General features: G+C 49.0%; 1 protein-coding gene across 1 annotated transcript in view; it reads right to left on the bottom strand.

Annotated features, from left to right (window-relative positions):
- The window catches only part of LOC126544042 (sodium-dependent noradrenaline transporter-like), a 187,519-nt gene extending 177,864 nt beyond the window's left edge, over positions 1 to 9,655 (bottom strand). Inside the window, exon 1 of the mRNA XM_050191232.3 lies at positions 8,719 to 9,655. The gene's annotated coding sequence lies outside the window, so the exon portion shown is untranslated. The remainder of the gene's footprint in view (positions 1 to 8,718) is intronic.
- Between the last annotated feature and the right edge of the window lie 5,190 nt (positions 9,656 to 14,845).

Genomic DNA, 14,845 nt, shown 5'->3' with positions numbered 1-14,845 from the left:
ACACGAAGCTATCGGCCCTCGGTGTGCCTAGACGCCTACACTGCCCGCATCGCAGATCATATTCAAGACAGGGCTCGCATGGTCGCGCCATACAGCGCAGCCGCCGGAGTAGAACCAACACCCACCCACCCATTTGAAAGACGGCGCGCTTCCCCCCGCTTTCCTACTTTGCGCACGCCAGATTAATCCTCCATCACCGGCTCCCCGTCGCAAGCTTTCACTCACGCAAACAGCGTACGGCGCGAGGACGATGTTATCACGAGACGAACCCGGTACGTTTGTATCCCAAACAAAACCTGTAGCGACTGCCAGAGGAAGTCAACCTAGCGTGCCTCCACCCACCCTCCTCCTCCGCGACGCTTTGCCTAATTTCTCCTTCCCCCCTTAGCTCAACGTCACCTACACTTTCCTCTAGGTGGCGTTGCTTTACCGCGCGCTCAGCGTGCTTCTTCGTACTTTCCCTGGCCCATGACTCTCTTCACCTCCAGGCACCTTCCTCCTCCACTTCCTTCGCGGCTTCAAACAAACATTCGCCGATTGCGCTAGCTGGCCAGTTACGCTTGCATGTAAAAAAAGCATCGTTGCAATTTGAAATTAATTCTGAGGTTTCACCTGCCAAAACCACGATTTGATTATGAGACACGCCGTAGTGGGGGACTCTGGATTAATTTTGATTATCAGAGGACCTATAACGTGCCCCCAATGAACGGGACAAGGGCTTTTTTTGCATTTTACCCCCATCGAAATGCAGCCGCCGTGGCCGGAATTTGACCGCGGCCTCGTGCTTAGCAGCGCAACACCATAGCCGTTAGGCCAACGGGACAAGGGAAAGAATCCTTGTGAGATACGGCCCCTGATGTGGAATCTGTGGAATACGTACACAGGTGAAGCAGCTCATCACTATTCTGAACCATACACATAAGCTGCAAACTAGTACACGGCCAGGAAGGCGCCGTGTCTAGCGGCGAGCGGAACGACAAATTCGTCGACGAGCTTGTCCCGCTTGTCGTTGTCTTGTAACGCTACAAGGTCATATCGCTAATCATCAGGGGCCGAATGCACAAAGATTTTGAGTTTGTCATTGGTCGATTATCTTCCACTGTGGTGCTAAACATCACTAAGACACCTTTGAAGCAACAAGAGAGGTTTGTGGTCCACAAGCAATAATATATATTGTCTTAACGCTGCACCAGAGACTGGTTCCTGGCCCCATTACAGCTAAGCAACTGTTAAATACCAACTCGGTCGACCTTGCGGTAGTCCGACGTTAGCTTGTGCTCCTTCACGACATTCCGCTTAGATTTTTCCACGCGCAGGTTAAATAGACAACACGTAGCAAGAGTTCCGTATTTACGTACCCTGGTTTCTGGTTGTGTCCTTGCATATGCTCCTCAATTTCATGATGCCGAAGCGGCACCTAGCGGGTTTGCATGAGTCGGATATTACAAATTGTCTGAGTGCTGAGAAAAGACACTAAGCTACATCACAGACACACCAAGCAGAGAAGCATTGCGTGTGCCGAGGCCAAATAATCCGAACGATCAAGCAGAGCCAGCGATTCTGGAAAAACGAACTGCACACAAGTATACAGACGGCACCGCCGTCAAGGGCTGTAAACACATACCTATGAGCAAGAACTGACTCGCAGAAGGTACACCATTCTTACGGAGATAGGAATGCATAAATTTGGTGAAAATTCACATAAATGCGCTGCCTAACATGGCTAAGCTGAAGCCAGGGCACCAAGTCCTCAACCGATATCAAGAATGACGCCTTGATTCAGAATCACTAAGTCATTTAAATCAGAATTGCCACTAGACACACTACAGAAGATTTCGTCGTCCTGACGCCCTTGTCGGATGTGTGGCCCAGCGGTTAAAGTAAACCGGATGGACAGTGAAGGAGAGACCCCATAATCGAACACACGGCACCCGGGTACCGGAGCTTGACCCGTATTCACATTTGGCAGCTTCACCTGAAGGTTGAAGCACTGACAGCGATAGCAAGGTTTAGCGTTGCGCTCGAACTTCTCGAACGGTGCCCTAACTGTACGTTAGCGCGATATGTTGGCGCGTAGTTCCGCGCCAACATGTCGCAGAGCAGCTTCCAGCCTGTCGCTACGTTGTGCAAATCATTAGCGAAGGCTGCCGGCCAACGACTCTCACGAACAAAAATCGTTGCGAATTCGCCGCTAGGCCCTCACAAGAAATGACAGGCGGTGATGCTAGACCTTCAGGGCGGCCGAATTCGCAACACTTTTCGTTCGTAAGTCCCCTTTGCCATTGGCCGGCAACATTCGCTAATGATATATCCGACATCGTTATAGGCTGGTAGCTGCTGTTACGAACACTTCTAGCTTAAGAGCTTTTTTGTGAATAAGGGCCGAAGATCTTGGTGCAAGCGGCTGTCTAGTGAAGCGTGTGAAGTACATTATTCCCGCTGTCTTAGACCAAATAGCTGCAAACATCCCAATATTTATCCTAAGTGTCACTTTGTACTATCGAAGAACTTGTGACACTCAAAGTGCTCATATGCTAGTGGATCATGGTCTTACAGCATATGACCTGAAAATTCTGGACCCGTATTCGCAGAAAGCCCTTACTCAAAAACTGTTCGTAAGAAAAAAATTCTACCAATGGTGATGCTGTACATGCTATTAGCAAGATTCCCAGTCAATGGCAAAGTGCACTTACGAACGAAAAGCTTTTTGAATTCGGCCCCTGACTATCAGGACCCGTATGCGCAAAAGATTTTTAAGTTAGATTTGTTGGTAAGAGAAAATTTTAGCCAATCCTGATGCTAGACAGATTATCGAAGGCGGCCAGCCGATGGCAGAGAGCACTTAAGAACGAAAACCTGTGGATTCGACCCCAGATGTCTGCAGGGTGGGCTCCGCTATACAGCGCGGCATTCAGCGAACAAGAGCGAATCACAATACAATTCGTTGGTTCCATCCCACTGCCACAGGTTCGTTCGTCCATAGAAGTCATGGATCTGCTCGAAATGGCAGCCAGCCGAGGATTCGCGGAAATTGAAGCGTGGCGGACAGCTTCGAGCGCCGAATGCACAAAACTTTTTGCTCGTAAGTGCTCTTTTATCTGTAGTGACCGTCTTCCTTAACTTAAGAATATGGCGTAAGAACTTTTTCTTTGTGATTATGGGCCCAAATTCTTAATACTTTTTGTTTGTAACAACTGCTTGTTATTGGCCATTGGCTGCTCGCATTCGCCATTAATGTCTCAGCTATGACGATTTAGCTACTGGTATTTAATAATCGTTTTAGGTTTCGAACAGCTTTGTGAATATGGGCCAAGAGGAGCGCGTGTTGGCGGCAGGCGGCCGTGTACATCTGTTGAAGGCAGCGAACCACCGAGGCAGTGAGGCAGTACGGCGTGCCGTTGATCTTACCAGTCGCTCCCGCATGATCGACAGCACACGCCCCCTGTGCTCCCGTGGCCATCGTCACTTTATTTGACTACGACAGATGCAGCTGAACGTGTGTTCACTGGATTCCTCTTGAGATCAGATCGCAAGTGCAGAATTTGTCTAAAGCTCGCCGGTCACCGACAGTTCGCGTGACCAGTGTGTTACGCTGGGCGGCGTGATTTCGCTCCCTCTGTCTAAAAGTTAGAGCTCAAAAGATAATCTGGAAGATGGTTGTCGCCGCTTTTCAACGCGCTGCAGTGGTGAGAAGGCAAACAGAAGTTTTATATGAGGCCTATATACGGGATCTTTTCGCTCACATACAACCTGGCCGGTGCCCTTCTGACACGCAGAAAAAAAAAAAAAAAGTCGCAGTTTCACCCGAAAGGCGAAGCATCTATAGCGACAGCAAATTAGTGCACAGCTATACGAATGATACTTTTATCGGCCGTGTAAACTTGGAAACGTTCGCTTACTAAGTGAATTAACAAGCATGGTGTCCGCGCACACAAGCAAACATGAACACACACTCGATGTGCGCGGACACTCGCTGTCGAAACGCTGGTGTGAGCAAGCGCGGCAGCAGCAGCGAGCGAAGTGACCTTCGTGCGTTCTATCGCTTCAACGCAAGAGCGGCGAGAACACAGAGCGCACAAAAGTATGCGCTGTCTGCGGATCGCTTTCAAGATACGGCGCGCACTACCTTGCAAAGTACGCACTTATTGGCGGAGTCGTACGCCAGGCAGCGTCGTTCCGGTAAACATATCTGTCATCGAAAATTGCTAAATTACCTTAAAACTACCCACCGACGGAAGCACGACGTAATCATCACCAAGAAGCAGCGGCAGTGCGGTACAAGTAAACAACAACTATGCAGGGCGTTTTCTTTGTCCCGCCCTACAGCTGTGCTTTCTTGACGATGTCTAATAAACAAATGGACCACTGTCGCGCCTTACTTCGTATATTCAATATTGATTGCCTCAGAGCTAAGCGTACGGTCGCAAACAGACATATTCTGTACATTTCAAAGAGGTTCGCTGAAGCAAACGAACTCGGCAGCCAAGACATGAATGGAAAAAATAAATTAATGACCCGAAGACGCATCAGTGGCTATACAAAAATACAGAAGTATTCGAGCGCGTCTGCATCTAATGATTTAGTTGCGAAAGCCAGCAGCGGGCGATCGCTCATCTAAAACGCCAATTGACAGCAGTAAGTGTTCATCGCTTTATTTTTTTCTTTTACCCGGAAATCGCCGCCACGGTAATTTCCTGTTTTGTTTTATTTGTTTCTAAATTGTGTGATGCCTGTGTTCATACGCTTATTGCTACAACTTCGCAAATAGTAATCTTAACAACTGTTAGTCATGAAACGTGGTCAAATAACAGCTAAAGCCATAATCGACACGATAAACGCCTATCTGATTTGCATTACTAGGTTAAGTAGGTCATGGAACGTCGCGGCCATGCCGACCTCCGTAAGGCGCGACAGTGAGCTAACGCGCCGTAATGAGGTGGACCTTATCTCACATTGCGAGAGAAGCTAATGACGCTGATGTGGCACAGTGTGGCGCACTGCACTATTTTGAAACCTATCTAGCACACTCTTGGTGCAATCGCGAAGCTTCGATCCTGCCTTACGAGTTCAGTTACCACCCGGCCTCCCGCGCTGCGATGCAACATTACAGTGCGTTTGGGAGGAAACCTTGCGCATCCATAAGCATAGCGCACAGGAATCGCTAGTTCTAACATGTGCGTCTATGACGGGTGTGAAAGGCAACGGAGCCACACCTCAGCCACTACACAAGCCTCGACGTCATTCTTTCCGGAGTGACTGGTCATCACAAGCTTGTGACCAGTAAACAGTGACTATAGTCATCATACGATAAGTAAATGACTGGTCATCACGTTTTACGTGTGATGACCAGTCGCTCCTCATGACCAGGAGCGTTTATGTGGTTGCGACAGCGTCGTACCAAACCGCAGCTTCCTCGTCTTGACTCCATGCAAACTGCTCACTTCGCTACAGAGTCGGAGTGAAGTCAAACAGGGTAGTAACTTAAGGTCGGGACCAGACCGCAGCGATTCGGTCAAGTCAAGCTCATCTACGACCGGCTTCGATATTGAGCCTGCACATTCACCTAATTGACATCATACTGAGAAGCGCAATGGTGACGGACTGCCACAGAGTGCGAGAGAACCGAACAGCGATTTCAAAATGGGACAATTATTTTTATATAAAAACGCGTCAATTGACGTTTCATTCACCCGAAAAGCGTAGCCACAGATGGCGTAAGGGTACTCCTGCACGATCGTCTTTTGCACGCATTCCGCAGACCTCTTGTCCCGTTCTCTTTCGTTAGGTATGCGCTCGATATATGCATCATTAAAATTTGCCCCTGAAGAATCATCATCATCAGCAGCAGCAGCCTGGTTACGCCCACTGCAGGGCAAAGGCCTCTCCCATACGTCTCCAACTACGCCGGTCATGTACTAATTGTGGCCATGTTGTCCCTGCAAACTTCTTAATCTCATCCGCCCACCTAACTTTCTGCCGCCCCCTGCTACGCTTCCCTTCCCTTGGAATCCAGTCCGTAACCCTTAAAGACCATCGGTTATCTTCCCGCCTCATTACATGTCCTGCCCATGCCCATGTCTTTTTCTTGATTTCAACTAAGATGTCATTAACTAGCGTTTGTTCCCTCACCCAATCTGCTCTTTTCTTATCCCTGAACGTTACACCTATCAGTCTTTTTTCCATAGCTCGTTGCGTCGTCCTCAATTTAAGTAGAAGCCTTTTCGTAAGCCTCCAGGTTTCTGCCCCGTACGTGAGTACTGATAAGACACAGCTGTCATACACTTTTCTCTTGAGGGATAATGCCAACCTGCTGTAGTAGAGAAGAATAGTAGAATAGTAGAGCGTTAAAGTGAACCCCTTATGGCGAACACGTCGGCACATTTTGCCGAAGTGCCTTGCGAAGTAAGCATAGAGATAGGTCGCCAATTGCGATTCACATTGCATATTTGGCGGCAACGCACCGCTTTTCAGGCTTTCAAGCCACGTGTAAAGCTTTGTTGACGCTGAGGCGTTTGGCCCTTCGGTTCGCTTTCTATGAAGCAACGAAAGCTTCACTCTTATGAAACAACCAGTCGTCTCTTATGTCTTGGAGGTTTCGGCGTCGCGATCACATAGGCTTAAATTTTCTTTAATCGCCATAGCTGGCGATACCTTGTGCAATGTTTGTGATTAGACAGTCGAGTTAGACCGTCTGTCACTGCCCTTCCTTTGACGACCAAAGACATAATCTTAATCCTAACCTACGCTGATTGAACAACAGCCCGCTCTCGAAACAGAAGATATTGCGACCCTGCGCCTTTAGCGTCATCCACACAAAAGCTACACTACAGAGCCCTGCTTGGGTTCTGAGACAACTGTGACCGTGCGAACGCCCCTGAACGCGCAGCGATCCACTCTCGCGTTTGCGTCACTTAACACTTTTCCCTCGCCTTTTCTATATGCCTCCCCTTTCCTCTGTGCCATTTCAGGTTATATAAAACGCGAGTAACATGGTTAGCCTTCCTCTCTCCCGTTTCCTACGGAAGTACTTGTACCGTATAGGACATAGTTAAAGAGTATTCATCCTCGTGCGATACAAGGGTGGCACAGTGAAGGCGCAACCGCTGATGGTGAGGGTGCTTGTCTCGGCACCCTAATTCTAAATCGTTCATCACGTATAGTACTGCAGCGGCTTGACGACTCTTCTCCAGCTGGCTCCGAGAAGCCCTGGCTGGCTGTACCAGCTGGGGGTGCATTTTCTGGAAGCATGCACGGAGCCACCACGGCGCAACCGCCGCACGTCGTTACAAACAGAGATAACGCCCAACTCGCATCCTTGTTTTTTCCTGGTTTCGGCTTGGCGGAGCAGAGAAAGCGCGTAAAGCGAAGCCTGATAACAGCTAATCGATAAGCGGACAAGAAAACACCAAACGACCCCCTCTTCTGGAGTATTACGATAGATTAAAGGTCGTGATAAGCTGCGGTGGATGCGTCACTACAGTGCGAAGCGCTCAAAACAAACTGGAAATTGACACACGGTAATGACTGCCAGTAAAAGTGACGGAGCAACAGATTCGTTACGCGCTGCAACAGCATGTCACGGCCATTCGTTGTCAGGTTCATGTTTCGCAAACCGGTGCGTAGTAAGTGCATCACAACGCGGCCGCCGTGTATTATACCGGTCTTGTACGGAAGCGAGAACAAGTGATATTCGTGTGCGATTCGTTAGTCCATTCTGTGGCTGCGTAGGCTAAGCCACGGAAGCACAATGTCGGTCCCTTTATACGAACCAGCGGCTGAAGAGCCATCGCGTTCATGAAACCTTGATGTTACTTTTCTCAATTATGATTTCCTCTTTTCCCCAAGGGCGAAAACTCTGCAGAACAGAGCTCTCTTATCCCTGCGTGTGCAAATGTTCAATACTGCCGCCCAGTGTAATCCAGCGTTTCTGTATTTTCGATCTGGAGTAACCGTGTAAAAAAAAAGAAAAAGAAGAAGGAAGCAGCTGGAGAAATATACCTGCGCATTGGAAACAATGGGAAAGTACGGTCGTCCTCGCAGATCTAGATGCGTACAGTACCTTTTTTTTTTTTTTTCTAGAGAGAGAGAGAGAGAGAGGGAGTTGCTTATATTATTTTGTACTTGCTGCTCACAGAATTCATTTAATAAAAAAATTTTCATTGTTTACTTCGCACAATGACTTACAGCATAGAAACCACGAATGAATGAGCGAAATTCTACTTAAGAAAAGAAGTGCTTCTGGCCTGCCTTGGCAATTTATCTTGTCTAAACACGTTGGCAAATGTAAGAAAAGAAAATATTTTCAGTTTCAGTCGATAAATGTGATTCGCGGACGCTGGTAAACTACCCGCACGCTCCAACAAGACATGTCCTCTGTGGATTCGCGGCTGCGGGCATGAAGCACGATGCTCGTGCATGAATCGTGAAGACGACGGCGTATCTCAAAACGAGGCATATTTTGAGATGCGCTCTCGTTTTCGGTTACTCCGCCCGTGTTGGCACTGCTGGCTTCGTCGATAGACGGCCGGTATTTGGTCACAATAAACACGGGCGCGTGCTCCGGGAGCTTTTCTTCGTATGAGCGTCCGCATACAGAGAACACCGCTCCGGTGTCTCGAACAGCTGCGGCGAACGACGGCCGGAAGACAGGCAGGCGTGCTTCCGTAAATGGAAGCCACGAGGTCGCGCCATGTCGCAGCGTGTTGCAATTTCACTTACCGGCAGCAGCTTTCGGGAGCGCTTGCTGCGTCCGACGAACGTGCCATCACGATGACGACCCGGAATGTCAGCAGTGCACAGCCGCTGCGTACGGGTCGGTTCACTCGCACGCCTGCTGGCCGGCAAGAATGCGGTTGACTACGCGGACCTGGCAGTTCTGTAGGTCCGCCGCAGCTGCAACCGTCTGTCCGCGAGAGCAAAGCGCTGACAGTTCCTGTAGTGAGGAGTACGGCGTTCGGGCACGGCAATCCTAGAGGGAGAAACTTGCAGGGTGGCTTCTCCGGACACTAGCGAACGGGCAGATCCGCAACAGCATCCGCACTCCGGAAAAAGCAATGCGCGTGGAGAATGATCTCATCTGAACTTCTTTCGCTTCACTTCGCGCTTTCTTCGCAGTCTTTGAGCTTAGGTATTTATTCTTCCTGGTTCTTTAATCCTACAACTAAGCGCAAAAGCTGGACGGCAGCGAATAATTTAAACCTGCCGGCACCTGGCGTGCAGTAAAATGCTAATTGGCGCACACGCACGCGCATACATTGAACGTAAGCGTTGCCGCTAGAGTTTCTCCGACGAAAAATTTAGAGCTCAGCTTACACCACAGAAGCGTGCGGTTCAGAGTACGATTAACCCTCTGTTACGCCTTTTTTCTTCCCCCCGGAAGAAACCTTTTCCAAGCAAGGAACTACAGCAGGTTCACGATGAGAAAGCACGCTCGCGCACCGGACAGAGAAGTACCTGCACTCGTGACCAGTCACCAACAGAAACGTTCGGCAAAACGGCGTGACACACCGGGCCACGCTCTCGCTTCACGCCAGCGCACTTTGAGCACAGCTGTCCGCACGATAGTCGCCCAGCGAACTGGCCGTGGTCGAAGCGGCTGAGCGTTGGTCTGCGGCCGCCGCCTGCACAGAGAGGCCGTCGAGTACTAGTGCCATGTGGCCGCCGGCTTCGGACGTCTTTCACCTGCGAACGCGAGAAGAGTGGCGTCGCGCCCTCTCCCCTTCCTCCGCCACTTCCTTTCCTCTCCGCCTCTTTCTCAGCCCCGGGAGCCGCTCGACCAATGAACTCGCGCGCCGCGAAAGAGGCGGCACGCGCGGGAAATTCGAATCGCCCTACACCAGCGGCCGATTGCGAGCGAAGTCCTGCGCAGTGAGCATTGCCTGCGGCTTGTTGTTTCGTTAAGCGCGAAGCTTCCCGTCGATACAGCCTCACCGCTGCTCATGGGTATCCGCTCGAAACAGGGCAGTGTGTTCCGAAAGCAACACCTTGAACTCTCATTCGTTTCTGTCCCCTGGAGGAATGGCCGCTTGGCGCGCTGACCTTTCTTTATTACCGATGTTTGTTTTCTCTCTTTCTCTCTCTCTCTTTATTTTCTATCACCAACATTTTGCGCCGCCGCCTTGGTGCTCCCGGTATTTGAAGTTTGTGTAGTGGTGCGTGCCGGGGGCGGCGCTGGAATCGCTCCTGGTTGACGCGCTCCCGATACGAGGGAATGGGAAGTGGGGAGGAAGGCTCGGGGGTCCTGGGTCCGTGTGACGTCGAAACCTGGGTCGAAAAAAAGAAAATGCGGCCGAACCTCTGGGCAGAGGCGAAGAAAAATGACGCCGTTTGATGTCCCTCACGTTCTGATGAGGAGGAGACGCTTTTAATTAACGTTGCGCATCTCTGCTCTGCGCTTCGTAGCGTGAAGCTTTGACATGTCCCACAAGGCGATTTCTTGCGGGGAGAGATTAAATATATGAGACAGAAACACGGCGACGTCTCTTTATTTCTTTGTTTCTTTCATTTTCGTGGCTGTGGCAAAGTTATGATCGCCCTCTTTGTGTCCGCGTTTTTTCCTCATTAAGGACAGAAATATGGAGGCGAATGCGTCACTCCCCTGCCTGTTTTTTTAGATCACCTTTTTCCTTGGCATGCGCAGTATACCTTCTTTATGCGCCTCTCTATTGCTTTATTTCAGCGTTACTTTTCTGCTAATGTTTTCTACTTTATTGAGATCCCTGACATGTCCAACACATTTGCGGTTGGCGATATCACCGACTTGAATTTTAAGAAATTACCGTTTCGACACGACTCTCAGTCCTGTTCCAAGAAACACCTGCGCACAAACTCGGCATATACAATTTAGAAGCGAAATTATGGGCGAACGCAGGGGCACGAATCCGGTCATATAGCGTAGTCGTTATAGCTAGAGTAGGAAGCGAAAAGAGGCAAAATGAACAGTTGAAAACTTGAAGCTACACCTGACTGTTCTGTACGTATTCGAATGTATTAGTTCTGATAAGTTCATTCAGTTCTCTCTTTCTTCTTCCTTCTTCTTCTTCCTTTCTTTCTTCAGGTTACTCAGCCTGTTCGAGACAGGCATGATGTCTCTTTGGTGTTCTTTATATATCAATTCCCACCGAGAAAAGGTAGTAACTGATATTTTTTTACTTCTCCTCTGTCCGCTTCTCTGCGACTCTGTTTAATGCAGCTGTTTCTGGCATTTTCGCTAGGACCCCAAAAGAAACACTTCTTCGCGTAACACATTTATAGGCGAAGGAGGGAGGGAAGAGAGAAAAGTAGAAGGCAGGGAGGTTAACCAGAATAACGTCCGGTTGGCTACCCTACACCGGGGGAATGGGAAAGGGGAAAACAAAGATCACAGGGAGAGAGAGGAGGGAAGGAAAGAAGGAAATTGCGGCGAGTTCGCTGACGCGTGTCGTCCTATAGAAATTGCATTAAAAGTCACAGATGGTCGCACAAACCCGTCGTCCTTAAGAAACACAAAAGCGCTTTCACCGCTTCATTTATAGGCGAACATACTTTTGTGCTACCGCATCTCCTAAACTTATATTTTATGGCGTCAACGATTACACTCTCGTTAATGATATGAGTGATAGTGGTCACGTATGCTGCAAGGTGACGCTCCTCAGCGAAATTGCGGGAAAATGAGCAAACAAAAATAAGCAAGAAAGTAGTTTTGACTGAACAAAGACGAACTCAACGCAGCGAAATGCATACACTTACTTCTAGGGCGCATCGTAGCGTAACAACTATTTTGCGAAAGTATAACTTACATCGGAAGCATTAGACGCAAATGTGAACTGACGCATCTCGTTATCGCGGTGCACGTGCGCGATTTCCCGACGCCCATTGTTGTGCAGGTTTGCACAGGTTTAAAGTGGCTCACGTGAGCAGCTGACGTTCGTCGGTAGGCCAACGCCCGCGTTGTGCCCGAAACGTTGTTGCTCTTGTTGCAAGTTATGCTGTGTGCGACTACATTGGAAATAGATCGCAGCACCGATCTATGTTGCGGTACAATATCGGTGGCGCGTATCTCAAAACCGGAGCTACAGTCTCAGATTCGAAGTACATGGACATGACGTCTCGGTGAGCTGATGTAACTTCACCTTCAGAGGCACAGCGCATAGAGACAGACTGGAGATAAAGAAGCGACCGGGGCCGGCGTTGAACTCGCAGCTTAAGAGATTATTAGCAGCAAGCAATCTTTATATCCGCAATCAAGTGGCGTGAGCACTCGGAACACAGAGCGAGAAACCAAACAAGTATACGATAAAAAATAAACAAAAAAATGAACACCTTAGATTACGCTCTAAATCACTGACACAGAAACAATAGCAAGCGTGATATCACCCCCGGTCACATAGTTGCACCAACCCCGGACGTCAAAAACAAAGTTGCAAAGTCTGATCAGGCCTGATCCCGAAGGGAGGATGCTGAAGGGAAGATCATTACGAGAAAATTCTGCTCTTTTCTTGATAATTACATTGAGGTGTGACTGATACACAAATATTTTTAATGCGATTCGCATTCTTTGGGAACTAAGCGTGATTTCTTGTGACTGTCTAGCCATTTCCGGGGGCCGATCCTGAAGAAAGTGCAGTCTCACACAGCGGGAATAACCGCATAGTGGTATGGTACCACCAGTACCACTACAGTGCGGTAGTACCGCTGGTACCATGCAGTACAGCACGGCGGTACAACATGGTGGCGTGGTGACATACTGAACTCGTTCATGGATAGAAACCTGGATTGGTTCTTCATAATTTTTTATCTTCCATCTATGGTATGCCTCGAATATTTCCCCCATACAGTCATTATTATGACGATGAATGGGAGTAGCCGGTTCAAAAAGGGGATCCGCAGTCCCAAGTGCCATGTTTAGTGCTATCAGGTTATCACCATACAGGTTATGCTACTGGTTACATCTGCTACATTCGCCCACGTTATCTGCCCGCATGAGACTGTGTACGATGAGCTCACTTTCTCTACTATACCGTTTATCAAAGCATCATTCCATCTGATTTGCCGGCAGTGCAGAAGAGTATTGACGGAGGGATCCAAATTCCTCTTCATTAAAGTAGAGAGTATCCGACCTGAATGTACGACATATATTTTAAAGAAGGAAAGAAACCCCCGCATAGTACAAGGATGAAAGTGAAAGAAGAAATATTGCCAAAAAATGTTGAAAATATTGTCCTAACTCAGTGTTGTGCAAAATAGGACTAATGTTAACTTGGGCTGGTGCTTTTCGGTCGCTTTGGAGGCGTCTCAGGAAATGCGATTGCGTAGTCAGCTGGTCGAAACAAGGCGTTCGAAATGCACTCTGATCATTCAGCCCACGTGGCCCACACTCTAAGAGAGGGCGCAGTCCCAGCCGCTACGGCTTCTTGGGGCGCTAGGTCGTCAAGCTATTACAATCGGTTTCTATTCCATTTCCTTCGTTAGCGCTCTGCGATTGGGCGAACATTCGGGAGGCCATATGCCCATTTTGCCTGTCTGTCCTGAGACGTCACGAAAACCGCGAAGACTCCTCATCTAAAGATGGCGTGTACACACTGATTGTGCATGAGTAGGCCAAACCAACAAACAAACGAACAAAAACATCATTTTTTTTTTTCGATTCTACGCCTTTGTCACCATTAGGCTTTCGCGATTGGTGAAAATATTTTCGGGCCACGCTTTGTTCGTCTGACTGTCAGGTAACGTCACAAATCCACGAAAACTCACCACGTCTAATTGACGTGCACGCACTGTAGGGATGCATTAATAGACCGAACAAAATTGACCTTTTCTTCCAATAACCGGAGACCGACCCCGTTCCGAAAGGAACACGCGATGGTTTTGCACTGATTTCTCCAGCGCTGCGTACTCGGAGCTGCCGGCGATAATTGATTACTTTGCGCATAGAAAGCATTTTGCGTGGCAGTACAGCATTGCCGAGCCCTTTCGACACATGTATGACATCGCTCTGCCAAATCATCTTCACTGAGCATCCATGTTGGCGGCATTTTTTAACGCCGTGTTGCACGCCGCCGCGATCCTCGACGAGCCACCGCAAGCTAAGCAAGGGGAAGTGGACCAATCGTAGACGCCGGCACCACTCTCCTGACCCGGTTATCTTCTTTCACTACGCTAGCTAGGACTCACCGAAATCCTGTCCTCTTCTTCACGCTCCTTGCATCTCGTCAGCCAATCAAAGAAAACCTGTCGTGGTTGGCAAGGCTATGCGCTTTGAAAGTAAACAAACTTCACCTGCTGTAAATTAGGAGAAAGTTTGACTGGCATATAGGAACAACCTTACGGACCGCCGCCCACGCTTGCGTCGGCGGTTGCGTAAATTTGACGTTAAGAGATTACAATAAAGTCAGAATGAAATATACGTTATAAGTCGCCCTTGGTTGCAGCGCGGTTCCGAGGTCTGCCGAGGTGTGTTCACGTGGTGCGGGACACTGAATTCCGACCGAGCGCGTGCGAAAGTAAACCATCAGTGCCTTTCTCGGGCCACTTCACTGCACTGTTAACCAAACAAGTATTCGCCGTGGAGTGCGCCGAAGCCAAAACCGAAAGCGGCTCCCGATCACCTCAGACGCATAGGATTCAGCAACCTACCGGAAACGTTATACAAGTGCCGCCGTCGTCGTGTTTTTTCTCCCGTCTTTAGTCAGCACACTTCCTCCTCCTTTACGGATCATCGTCACAGTCTTCCTCATAAGTACGCTACGTGTGGAGAAATTATTCGTTATGACACGTCTCGTCCAGTTCCAGTGTAAACTCCTTGTGTGGCATCGATTGCCCGCTTCGCCAGCATCACTCGCTTATCCGTGCGCGCGCTGGTGCTCAC

The sequence above is a fragment of the Dermacentor andersoni genome, chromosome 1 (assembly GCF_023375885.2).
Source record: "Dermacentor andersoni chromosome 1, qqDerAnde1_hic_scaffold, whole genome shotgun sequence".
Taxonomy (NCBI): Eukaryota; Metazoa; Arthropoda; class Arachnida; order Ixodida; family Ixodidae; genus Dermacentor; species Dermacentor andersoni.
Note: the sequence above shows the minus strand (reverse complement) of the source record. Positions and strands in the feature narration are given on the sequence as shown.